This window comes from Ranitomeya variabilis, chromosome 2 (assembly GCF_051348905.1).
Source record: "Ranitomeya variabilis isolate aRanVar5 chromosome 2, aRanVar5.hap1, whole genome shotgun sequence".
NCBI classification, from domain to species: Eukaryota; Metazoa; Chordata; class Amphibia; order Anura; family Dendrobatidae; genus Ranitomeya; species Ranitomeya variabilis.
This window is the reverse complement of record NC_135233.1, coordinates 797,762,358-797,773,786: the sequence shown is the minus strand read 5'-3', so window position 1 is coordinate 797,773,786 and position 11,429 is coordinate 797,762,358. Positions and strand designations below refer to the sequence as shown.

General features: G+C 40.5%; 1 long non-coding RNA gene across 1 annotated transcript in view; it reads left to right on the top strand.

The window, feature by feature from the left end:
* The first annotated feature begins 334 nt into the window (after positions 1-334).
* LOC143809931 (uncharacterized) overlaps positions 335-11,429 on the top strand; it is a 58,873-nt gene continuing 47,778 nt past the window's right edge. Inside the window, exon 1 of the long non-coding RNA XR_013222542.1 lies at positions 335-373. This is a non-coding gene — a long non-coding RNA (uncharacterized LOC143809931). The remainder of the gene's footprint in view (positions 374-11,429) is intronic.

Genomic DNA, 11,429 nt, shown 5'->3' with positions numbered 1-11,429 from the left:
CAACAGCAAAACAAGGACCATCTGGCCTGTCTAGGAGTTAACCTTTTAGCCGATTCAATGTAAGCTAAATTCTTGTGATCAGTGATCACCATAACTGGATGAACCACCCACTCCTCCATTCTTCAAAGTGCAATTTGACAGCAAGTAACCCCCAATTCCTGCGCATGCTTGCGTAAGATCACAGTGCACATTGTGACATCACAACGTTGTTACTTTTCTGTGCTTGCACAGAACCCTCCCAGGCCTCATTGGAATCAGAAGTCCCAGTGTAACATATGGGGGATTCAGTGCTTGGTTGCAGTGATAAGACGATGTTGCAAGGACCAGACAGGTGATGGTGAAGAGCAGAGGTTCCAGAAAAGTGAGCAGTCAAGTAAGCATGATGATTTTTGTTAATGTTTAAATCTTACTTTACTATGCTCTGGGAGACCGAGACATTACATTTGCAAATAATAACTTTTATGTGAATCGAATTTCCTGAGAAAATTTGTGTGAATAGGAGAATTTGATTTTTGCCTGACCTGCTAATCTCTGTGCATCAGCACCTCTTCTGTACAATAAGCTAGCAAGTGATATCTAAAAGAAAAAATCTTATTTGCAATAAATATTTATCTTTTAAGATTCAGTGCATGCCAAAGTCAATACATTTGAAAAGGAATATAATAGTCCAATTTTTATAGGACAGATTGAGAGAGCCATCAGCCTTATAGAATGATGTAAGAATAGTAATAGGGATTAGGATGAGAGTGAATATAACTATGTGTTATATAGCTGAGGGCCATAAATATGGTATTTTTATTTTATTAGTGTTATATGAACATAATGTTTTGAAATAAAGTAATTGCTAATAAAGCAATATGTAATATTTAATAAATTCACTTTAGGAGCAATGTATGATAGAGAATAAAATGAAAAGCCATTTATAGCTTACAATGAATTGATTTAATTTACAATCTGTTAGATGCATATTTTACTTTCAGTCATTATGCATCTCCTTTGCAATAACCTGTTGGGCAGCATCCCACAGTAATTTATTCCCTAACAGTTTCTTAAGGGCAGATAATTACATTGAAAGCTTTAGTTTTGCTCAAAAAATAGTTGTGGAAAAAATTACTCGCTTGGAAAAAGACATGTAATTGTCATTGATGTATTCAGTAAAGAAACGTTAATTTTGAACATAGAGAGTAGTGTCCTAAAATGGTAGATTTCAAAACTCTATCAACTTTATTTAAATAGGGTTTTTCAGATCCTTTTTTTATTAAATCTGAACCCACTGTTCTGTAAAAATAAAAGTTCCCCACTGGTACCCAAGCTTCCAGCTGGAATGGGTCAGTGTGATGTATAGAAAGATGAGCATATACAGTGAAGGAAAATAATTATTTGATCCCTTGCTGATTTTGTAAGTTTGCCCACTGACAAAGACATAAAGAGTCTATAATTTTAAAGATAGGTTAATTTTAACATTGAGAGATAGAATATCAAAATTAAAATCCAGAAAATCACATTGTATAAATGATATAAATTTATTTGCATTTATTTGCATTTTGCAGTTAGACTTAAACCCTTGGTGGCAAGCACAGCAGTCAGACGTTTTTTGTAGTTGATGATGAGGTCTGCACACGTCAGGAGGAATTTTGGTCCACTCCTCTTTGCAGATCATCTCTAAATCATTAAGATTTTGAGGCTGTCGCTTGGCAACTTGGCGTTTCAACTCCCTCCACAAGTTTTCTATGGGATTATGGTCTGGAGACTGACGAGGCCACTCCGTGACCTAAATGTGCTTCTTTTGGAGCCACTCCTTTGCTGCCTTGGCTGTATTTTTTGGGTCATTGTCTTGCTGGAAGACCCAGCCATGACTGTTGGAGGGAAGGAGGTTGTCACTCAAGATTTTACAGTACATGGCTCTGTCCATTCACTCATTGATGTTGTGAAGCAGTCCTGTGCCTTTATCAGAGAAACACCCATATAACATAATATTTCCACCTCATGCTTGACAGTGGGGACAGTGTTCTTTGGATCATATAAAGAGAAGACCTTCGGCACTCAGAAAAAGATCCACAGTAGATTCAACTTGGCAAAAAAATATTTTATTCACACCATTCAGCCGGTATGCAAAACAGACAAAAGAAGATCCAACGTTTCGGCAAAACAATGCCTTTTTCAAGGAAGTCTATAACATTAGAAAAACCACAGTCAGTATCAGTAAATAATTAATCAACATCAGAGGTTGAGAAAAACAAAAAATAGTCCACCCAGGACATGTGGCTGAATAAGAATGATGGTGAGAAGAAAGAAAAAGAAAAGAAAAAAAAAAAGGAACTAAGTAGTTCAATAAGGAAAGGTGGATCCAATGTCTAACCAGACTCCTTAGAGCAGCTAATGAAGTCATTTCAACACTACATCTTAGATAAATTTAGGTAAGTGCATATCCCATAGGTCATTAAAGGGTAAATGGAGAGACCTTATCAGCCTGAAAGAGAAAAAAAGGAAAGGAAAAAACCACACTATAGTGTTAACGTACATAGATAGTACCAGATAGGAACATAACTTCAAACACCAGAAAGAGAAGTCCCACAAACGAAATATGAGCACTGAGTACCTGCATAAGGAAATCAAATTCATCGGGTGCATCACTAGCCAAAAGGCTAGATATTAAGATGGTGCTATAAGGGCAAACGAGCAAAATATCATATAAGTCCTCACTAATAATAACCTGTATACAAAGTCTATACCATAGAATGTAGCATACCTGCAGTAGGTGACCGGCGTGCGTCTGATGGTGTCAGGAGGTGATGTGCATACTGCGGCCAGAAAGCCGGCTCTAAATAGCGTAAAAACATGACGCTACTTCCGGTGCACAATGAGGGACTGCTACGGAAAGCCCGAAGTACAAAACGAAAGTGCGCGCATGCGCAGTCTGAAAAAAGAACACCATAGCACAGAAGGAAGAACGAACGTGCACAAACACGCCCACCGAGTGTCAGGAATAAGGAGGTATAAACTAGCGCTTGCGCAATACAGAAGACTCTGCAGGATAAGCCATATATGTGTATGCAACGTACCAAAACGTAATATAAGGGAGAATGCAAGACTAAACATGAATATACATGTGGCACTCAGTAACTCAAATTAAAAAATAAAATAACACAAGTAAAGAGGGAAAGTAGTGTTCACCCAGCAGAAGGACAGCCCTGGAAAATGGTGTCGAAATCACAGGGGAATCTAGAGAAAAGAAACAGAACATATGAGAATATAATTACCATGAATTTAACAATAGTATAGCCGTCATATAACTGTAAATGCAGCATTATAAAACTCTATATGGCATCATATTCCCTATTCATACCATGTGGATGGAGTGTCTGTAACGTATATATCCAAAAGGCCTCCCTTTCTTTCAACTTTTTTTTTTTTCTTTGGATCATAGGCAGCATTTCTCTTCCCCCAAACACGCCAAGTTGAGTTAATGCTAAAGAGCTCAATTTTTGCCTCATCTGACCATCACCTTCTCCCAATCACTCACAGAATCATCCAGGTGTTCTTTGGGAAACTTCAGATGAGCCTGCACTTGTGACTTCTTGAGCAGGGGGACCTTGCTGGCACTGCAAGTTTTTAAACCTTTACTGCACAATGTGTTACCAATAGTTTTCTTGGTGACTGTGGTCCCAGCTGCCTTGAGATCATTAACAAGTTCTCTCACCTTCCTCACAATCAAGGATACACCACAAGGTGATATTTTGCATGGTGCCCCAGATCGATGTTGATTGACAGTCATTTTGTGTTTCTTCCATTTTCTTACTATTGCACCAACAGATGTCTCCTTCTCACCCAGTGTCTTACTTATGGTTTTGTAGCCCATTCCAACTTTGTGCAGGTCTATGATCTTGTCCCTGACATCCTTAGAAAGCTCTTTGGTCTTGCCCATGTTGTTGAGGTTAGGCTTTGACTGATTAATTGAGTCTTTCAACAGGAGTCTTTCATAAAGGTGACTATGTAAGACAGCTGTCTTTAATGCAGCTAACAAGTTGATTAGGAGCACCTAATTGGTCTGTAGGAGCCAGAACTCTTAAAGGGCCACTGTCACCCCCTCCAGCCGTTATAAACTAAAAGAGCCACCTTGTGCAGCAGTAATGCTGCATTCTAACAAGGTGGCTCTTTTAGTTTTTGATTCAGTTAATCCCTCAATAAAGCATTTTAAAGTTTGACACAAATACCTGACTTTGTACCTGGAGGTGGTCCGAAGCCTCCTCTATGAATCTCCCAACTGCCGTCACTCTTCTCTTCAGGGGCGATGGTCGCCTCCCCCTTCGCGCTGTTTCTTCTTAAATCCGGCGCCTGCGCTGTGCGTGCCTGCCTGGGGCAGGCGCAGTCTTCATTGTCAGTCACAGCTCAGATGCAGGTTGCCGCAATATACACTAATCCTCACCAGCGTTTGTAATGAGGCAGCCGCAAATAACAATGCTGGAAGGCGGGGGAGCAGGGGGAGCGTCCGAGATGGGGGAGCGCCTGAACAGCGCAGTGCGCATGCCCAGGAATGCCAGCCCCGCACTGTGCATAATGAATAACACAGTGCGGGGCGGGGATTCAGCAACAGGGTGGCCGCACTGCCCGCACAGGCGCAGTCAGGCACCCTGCATCTGAGCTATGATGGACAATGAAGACTGCGCCTGTCACAGGCAGGCACGCACAGCGCAGGTGCCGGATTTAAGAAGAAACAGCGCGAAGGGGGAGGCGACCATCGCCCCTGAAGAGAAGAGTGACGGCAGTTGGGAGATTCATAGAGGAGGCTTCGGACCGCCTCCAGGTACAAAGTCAGGTATTTGTGGCAAACTTTAAAATGCTTTATTGAGGGATTAACTGAATCAAAAACTAAAAGAGCCACCTTGTTAGAATGCAGCATTACTGCTGCACAAGGTGGCTCTTTTAGTTTATAACGGCTGGAGGGGGTGACAGTGGCCCTTTAGTGGATGGTAGGGGATCAAATACTTATTTCTCGCTGCAAAATACAAATAAATGTATAGCATTTATACACTGTGATATTTTGTATTTTATTTTTTATATTCTTTTTCGCAATGTTAAAATTAACCTACCCTTAAAATTATCGACTGTTCATGTCTTTCTCAGTGGGCAAGCTTACACAATCAGCAAGGGATCAAATAATTATTTCCTTCATTGAACTATATTTTTTATTTATTTTGTTTTACACCATGATGGGCCATGTTTTTTAAAAAAAAATACAATTTAATATTACATTCAGCAAACTAATTAATTAATTAATCTATCAAATATAACTTTGAGACTCTGCAGAATTTTTATTGCTAATGTTATACACACGTATAACGACAGAAAAACCCACAACAGTCACAGAAATAACTTGAATCTGACAAAAGTAATAATAAATAAAAGATCTCTGAAAATGAACAAATGAAAGTCAGACATTGCTTTTCAAGCATGCTTCCACAGAATTAAAAAATAAAATAAAAACTCATGAAATAGGCCTGGACAGAAAGAACCCCTGAAAATAATGTGACAAAAGGAACATGTTACATCAAGGTGTATCTACTAACTAGCATCACAGGTGTCTACAATCTTAGAATCAGTGAGTGGGCCTGTATATAGCGTTACAGATACTCACTGCTGTTTGGTGACATGGTGTGTATCACACTCAACATGGACCAGAGGAAGCGAAGGAAAGAGTTGTCTTAGGAGATTAGAAAGAAAATTATAGAGAAACATGTTAAGGTAAAAGTTATAAGACCATGTCCAATTAGCTTGATGTTCCTGTGACTACAGTTGCACGTATAATTCAGAAATTTAAGATCCATGGGACTATAGCCAGCCTCCCTGGATGTGGCCACAGGAGAAAAATTGATGGCAAATTAAAGAAACTTCTAAACAGATTAAAGGTGAACTTTAAGCTCAAGGAACATCTGTGTCAGATCATACCATCCATCGTTGTATGAGCCAAAGTGGACTTCATGGGACATGAACAGAAAAAAATCATAAAAAAGGCAGACTGCAATTTGCAAAACTACATGTTGACAAGCCACAAAGCTTCTGGGAAAATGTCCTAAGGACAGATGAGACAAAAATGGAACTTTTTGGCAAGGCACATCAGCTCTATGTTCACAGACAGAAAAATGAAGCATATCAAGAAAAGAACACTGTCCCTACTGTGAAACATGGAGGAGGCTCTGTTAGAAAATAGAAAAAGAAATGCGGCACTCACCCAGTTTGCAGTTAAGTTGATGTCTTTTATTTTACCATATCAAGGTTACAGACATTTTCTTGGAATCGGCAGATAAAAAGTGAGGGTGCGGGGAGTGAACAGCAGGACCATGGCCGTTTTGCTCACTCAGCGCTTCTACGGGTCCATTTACGAGGCTCTGTTATGCTCTTGGGCTGCTTTGCTGCATCAGGCACAGGGAGTCTAGAATCTGTGCAGGGTACAAGCAAGGATTCTAAAGAGAAGTGTGCTGCTCAGTGTCAGAAAGCTTGGTCTCAGTCACAGGTCATGGGTCTTGCAACCGGATAGAGACCCAAAACACACAGCCAAAAACACCCAAGAATGGCTAAGAGGAAGAGATTGGACTATTCTGACGTGGCCTTCTAGGAGCCCTGACCTAAATCCTGTTGAGCATCTTTGGAAAGAACTGAAACATGCCGTCTGGAAAAGGCATCCTTCAAACACGAGACAACTGGAGCAGTTTGATCTTGAGGAGTGGGCCAAAATACCTGTCGAGAGGTGCAGAAGTCTCATTGACAGTTACAGGAATCATTTGATTGCAGTGATTGCCTCAAAAGGTTGTGCAGCAAAATATTAAGTTAAGGGTACCATCATTTCTGTCCAGGCCTATTTCACGAGTTTTATTTTTCTTTAAATTCTGTGGAAGCATGGTTGAAAAGCAATGTCTGACTTTCATTTGTTTATTTTCATATATTTTTTATTACTGTTGTCAAATTCAAGTTATTTCTATGATTATTGTGGGTTTTTCTGTCATTAAACGAGGGGTACATTTTGACCACGTGTGTACAATAGAATAATATTAGGCATAGCATTTTTAACCCCTTAATCCCATATGACGTACTATCCCATCAAGGTGACCTAGGACTTAATTCCCAGTGACGGGATAGTACATCATAGCGATTGGCCGCGCTCACAGGGGCAGCGCGGCCGATCGTGGCTGGGTGTCAGCTGACTATCACAGCAGATATCCGGCACTATGTGCCAGGAGTGGTCACGGACCACCCCCGGCACATTAACCCCCGGCACACTGCAATCAAACATGATCTCAGTGTTCCGGGGGCATAGGGAAGCATCGCGCAGGGAGGGGGCTCCCTGTGTGCTTCCCTGAGACCCTAGGTACAAGACGATGTGCTCACCTTGCACCGAGCGTCTCCTCCCTGCAGGCCCCAGATCCAAAATGGCCACGGGGCTGCGGCTTAACAAGCGCCTGCTCAGAGCAGGCACTGGTAAGCAAGGAGCAGTGCACGTCAGATTGCTGATCTGACATACTGCATTGCAAAGTGTCAGATCAGCGATCTGACCTTATATCATGATGCTTCCCCCCGGGCGTAATGTTATAAAGTTAAAAATAAAATATTTAGATGTGTAAAAAAAAAAGAATTCCTAAATAAAGAAAAAAAATATATATATTGTTCCCATAAATACATTCCTTTATCTAAATAATAAAAAAACAATAAAAGTACACATATTTAGTATCGCCATGTCTGTAACAACCCGACCTATAAAACTGTACCACTAGTTAACCACTTCAGTGAACACCGTAAAAAAAAAAACTAGGCAAAAAGCAACGCTTTATTATCATACCGCCGAACAAAAAGTGGAATAGCACACGATCAAAAACACAGATATAAATAACCATGGCACCGCTGAAAACGTCATCTTTTCCCGGAAAAAAATGGGCCGCCACACAGCCTCATCAGCAAAAAAAGTAAAAAAGTTATAGTCCTCAGAATAAAGCGATGCAAAAATAATTATTTTTTCTATAAAATAGTTTTTATCATATAAAAGCGCTAAAACATAAAAATAAGATATAAATGAGGTATCGCTCTAATCGCACTGACCCGAAGAATAAAACTGCTTTATCCATTTTACCAAACGCGGAACGGTATAAACGCCCCCCAAAAAAAGAAATTCATGAATAGCTGGTTTTTGGTCATACTGCCTCACAAAATTTGGAATAAAAAGCGATCAATATATGTCACGTGCACGAAAATGTTACCAATAAAAATGTCAACTCGTCCCGCAAAAAACAAGACCTCACATCACTCTGTGGACCAAAATATGGAAAAATTATAGCTCTCAAAATGTGGTAACGCAAAAAAATATTTTTTTGCAATAAAAAGCGTCTTTTAGTGTGTGACAGCTGCCAATCATAAAAATCCACTAAAATCCCGCTATAAAAGTAAGTCAAACCCCCCTTTATCACCCACCTAGTTAGGGAAAAAAAAATTAAAAATGTATTTATTTCCATTTTCCCATTAGGGTTAGGCCTATGGTTAGGGCTAGGGTTAGAGCTAGGGTTAGGGATAGGGTTAGGGTTGGGGCTAGGGTTGGGGCTAGGGTTGGGGATAGGGCTAGGCTTAGGGCTAGGGTTAGGGTTGGGGCTAGGGTTAGGGTTGGGGCTAGGGTTAGGGTTGGGACTAGAGTTAGGGTTAGGGATAGGGTAGGGGCTAGGGTTAGGGTTGGGGCTAAGGTTAGGGTTGGGACTAGTGTTGGGGCTAGGGTTAGGGCTTGGGTTAGGGCTAGGGTTAGGGTTGGGGCTAGGGTTAGGGCTAGGGTTAGGGATAGGGTTAGGGATAGGGTTAGGGTTGGGACTAGGGTTGAGGCTAGGGATAGGGCTAGGGTTAGGGTTAGGGTTGGGGCTAGGATTAGGGTTAGGGTTGAGGCTAGGGTTAGGGTTAGGGTTTGGATTACATTTACAGTTGGGATTAGGGATAGGGGTGTGTCAGGGTGAGGGGTGTGGTAAGTGTTATCATTGGGATTAGGGATAGGGGTGTGTTGGAGTTAGGGGTGTGGTTAGGATTGGGGTTAGGGTTGTGGTTGGGATTAGGGGTGTGTTTGGGTTAGGGTTTCAGTTAGAATTGGGGGTTTCCACTGTTTAGGCACATCAGGGCTCTCCAAACGTGAGATCTCAATTCCAGCCAATTCTGCATTGAAAAAGTAAAACAGTGCTCCTTCCCTTCCGAGCTCTCCCGTGCGCCCAAACAGGGGTTTACCCAACATATGGGGTATCAGCGTACTCAGGACAAATTGGACAGCAACTTCTGGGGTCCAATTTATCTTGTTACCCTTGGGAAAATAACAATTTGGGGGGCTAAACCATTTTTGTGGGGAAAAAATGATTTTTTATTTTCATGGCTCTGCGTTATAAACTGTAGTGAAATACTTGGGGGTTCAAAGTTCTCACAACACATCTAGAAAAGTTCCTTGGGGGTCTAGTTTCCAATATGGGGTCACTTGTGGGGGGGTTTCTACTGTTTAGTTACATCAGGGCCTCTGCAAATGCAACGTGACTCCTGCAGACCAATCCATCTAAGTCTGCATTCCAAATGGGGCTCCTTCCCTTCCGAACTCTGCCATGTGCCCAAACGGTGGTTCCCCCCACACATGGGGTATCAGCGTACTCAGGACAAATTGAAAAACAACTTTTGGGGACCAATTTCTCCTGTTACCCTTGGGAAAATACAAAACTGGGTGTTAAAATATTTTTTGTGGAAAAAAATTATTTTTTATTTTCACGGCTCTGCGTTATTAACTGTAGTGAAACACTTGGGGGTTCAAAGTTCTCACAACACGTCTTGATAAGTTCCTTGGGGTGTCTAGTTTCCAATATGGTGTCACTTGTGGGGGTTTCTACTGTTTAGGTACATCAGGGGCTCTGCAAATGCAACGTGACATAAATACGAATTGAACAAGGATGTTGTGTCACTAAAATCTACGATAACTGATCAAGAATTTGAAGATTTTCAAAAAGATCTGAGATCCAAATTACATACCTTGGAAGAGTCTATTATAACAATCAAGAAACGTAAATTTAACAGGGATGTCTTTGATTATAAAAATAACCAGGTTTACGAATGGGGCAGATGGGAAAAATATTCCACAAATCCCAGATCAATTTAAAAAAACGTGATCACACGTTTTCTGCCGCATGTCAAAACCAAGTGACCTCTCTTCTTTGGATCCTGAATCTTCACATGTTTCTTTAGGCTCATTCACTCATGATGCCGATACTAATCAAGTGACATCTGGTTCTAAATCCCAAGTGCGGTATTACCGTAAAACTAAACAAAACAATCATGGTTATCCAAAAAACGTTCCAAAAAATGCATCAGGATGAGTGGGAGAAAACATCAAAAGCACTCCCTCGATTTTCCAGAATCGTCTAAGAAGTCAAAACAAGACGCCTCACTAGATGTTGTTAATCTCTCGTCTGTGGTATTTTCTGAGACGGAAATAAAACTTCTGACCAGAGGTCTTAATTTTGCTCCTACTAACACTGGACTTGACATTTTTTCAACTTTAAAGGACATTAATAAATTTGTACGAGACATAACTGTTAAAAAACATTTTTTTGAGGAAAATAGGGAAGCTCAAGCTTCCAGTTCACCTTCCCGTTCACCTTCCCATACTAATGAGTTTGTTGGAAAAAAATTTTTGGAACAAAACGGACTGATGTCTCTTATGGATCTGGACACTGAATCTGATATAACAGAACACATCAATAATGCTTCTTCATTCAAGATAAAAAATCCTTTATTTTATCCAGTCCATACTAGAACTGAAGCTATGGATCATTTTCAAGAAATTGTAGAAAAATAAATTCTTAATCTCACATTTAAATCAGACGTTTATTCCCGCAAATTTAATTTGTCTAGGTCAGAACGTGAATCTCTTGAGAAAATTAAAAACAATCCTGATATTGTCATTAGAATGTCAGATAAAGGTGGCTCAGTGGTTGTATTAAATAGATCTGATTATTTTAAAACCATCCATAACATGTTATCAGAAAGTGATGTATATACCCTTCTGAAATCTAATCCAACTTTGGAATTTTCAGTACTTATCAAACGTATTGTGGATAATGGTGTTAGTTGGGGATTTTTCACTAAACAACAGGCAGAACATATTTGGGTAGATAACCCTAAAATCCCAATTCTGCATGCCTTACCGAAAACACATAAACAGGTTTTTCCTCGTCCAATGCGGCTTATCATTTCCGGTATAGGTTTGTACAGTGAACATTTGGGGGAGTGGCTTGATGCGATATTACAGCCACTAGCCCAATGAGTACCTGGTTACCTCAAGGAATCCCCAATGGTCTTGGCTCACCTGTGACATAATTGCTCTCTATACGTCTATACCCCACAAAGTAGCTCTACATGCGGTACAGTTTCACTTA